Raw genomic sequence first — 1,866 nt, 5'->3', positions numbered from 1 at the left:
TGTGTTTTGTTTGTCAAATTATAAGCACTGCTTGAGGGGGAAGAAGGGAATTCACCAATTTGATAAAGGATATATAACTTGATTTTCCTAACTTTTATTTTTTTCATCATTTTGGTGTAAAGCTTATTGGGATCTCACAAAGCATTTGGTAAACATTATTATATTTCTATTATTTGGACAGCCTTGTGCAAGATTGCTGTTACTTCTTTTTCCATTATATGGGAAAGTTTGTGCCTTCAGGCACCAGTATGTGGAAGTCATTTGTAAGAAGGTATTTCACTATAGACACAGTTGATTTACACAATGTAGATATAAGCAGTTGAGATTGGTACATAGATATAGATATTGATGAGATTTTGTAAGTTTTATTGTTCATTAGGGCATATTTTCCCTGGTGTTTTCTCTTTTCATGTATCAAACTTTTTAGGGTAAAGTTGTTTATATAATTATGTATGTGTCACTGGGATATGGCATGAAATTTTTTTTTTTGCATTGCTGATATTGAATATATGCTTATGCTTCCTCATCTTTTTTTTTCCTTAATCATTCTAGCCAGATGTTTATGGAGCTTTTTGAAAAGTCTAACATGTATCTTAGCCTTCTCTCTGAATGTCTTTTATTATCATCCACAACCCCCAAATTTATTGTTTCATTTCTATTACTGGTTTGGTATTGAATTACAAATTTTTCCTCAGTATTTTGAGATTTTTGCATTTATTGCTATAAATATTCCTTTAGCCACACATATTGTTGTATCACACGGCTTGTAACAGCTTCATAGAAATACAATTTAGTTTAAATAAACTTTGCAAATTTAAATTAAACAATATAAGTTTTACATTTGTATATACATTTGCTAAAGTATCACCAGGATCAAAATGCTATACATATTCATCCCTTCACTCAAGTTTCCTTGTACAACTTTGCACTTTCCCTTCCTGTTTTTGCTTCTACCTCCCTTCTTTCCCATGGTGTGTACATTATCGTACAAGTCTTTGTGTACATGTGTGTTTTCATTTTTCTTGGTTGAATGTGAAGACATGGTATGGCTAGATCACATGATAGGTATACTTTAAGGTATTTGGAATATGTTAGAGTTTGCAGTCTGATAGTCCATTGTCCATCCTGCCAGCAGTGTATGAGCGTCTCCTTTGCACTGCATCCTTACGAGCATTTCTTATGGTCATGTTTTTGTGTTGTATCCCTTCTAGTAAATGTGTGGTGGTATCTCAGTGTCTAGCTAAATTGCATGGCTGTAACCAAGTCCTACTTCTTTCTTTCTCAGCCATGCCCATGCCTACTAAATGGAAAAATTAGGTCACCAAGGGGATGGACAGATTGGAGTGAGTCTTTATACCCTGGTAATTAATGGTGAATATCTAAGTTCTCCACAGGGCCTCAGTTGTGGTGGGAGTTTGGAGTTTGGCACAGAAATTTTATTGTGTACAAAATTCCTGTCTTATTTGTCTGCTTCTTTCCCAGTCCTTTGTCCGAAGAGAGCAAGCTTTTTTTTTTTTTTGTCTGCACCCTTTGGCATTTTCAGATTGCCTGGTCTTTCTAGTTCAGGTCTGGGATATATGAGGTAAAAAGAAAATACAACATACAAAAGAAAACATGGAAACCACCACAGTGCTGTTCCTTGGCTTCTGAGGTTCCTGTCAAATCAGCTGATAGCCTAGTGGTATTTCCTATGTATGTATGTAATTTCTTACATCTCTCTTGCTACTTTTAATTTTTTCTCTTTATTTTTAATCTTTGACATTTTAATGATTATGGGTCTTGGTGTGAGCCTCCTTGAGTTCATCTTATTTGGAACTCTCTGTGCTTCCTGAACCTGTATGTCTCTTTCCTTCCTGACATTAGGGA

This window comes from Felis catus, chromosome X (genome assembly GCF_018350175.1).
Source record: "Felis catus isolate Fca126 chromosome X, F.catus_Fca126_mat1.0, whole genome shotgun sequence".
NCBI classification, from domain to species: domain Eukaryota; kingdom Metazoa; phylum Chordata; class Mammalia; order Carnivora; family Felidae; genus Felis; species Felis catus.
The sequence above is the reverse complement of the archived record's forward strand: the minus strand, read 5'-3'. Positions refer to the sequence as shown.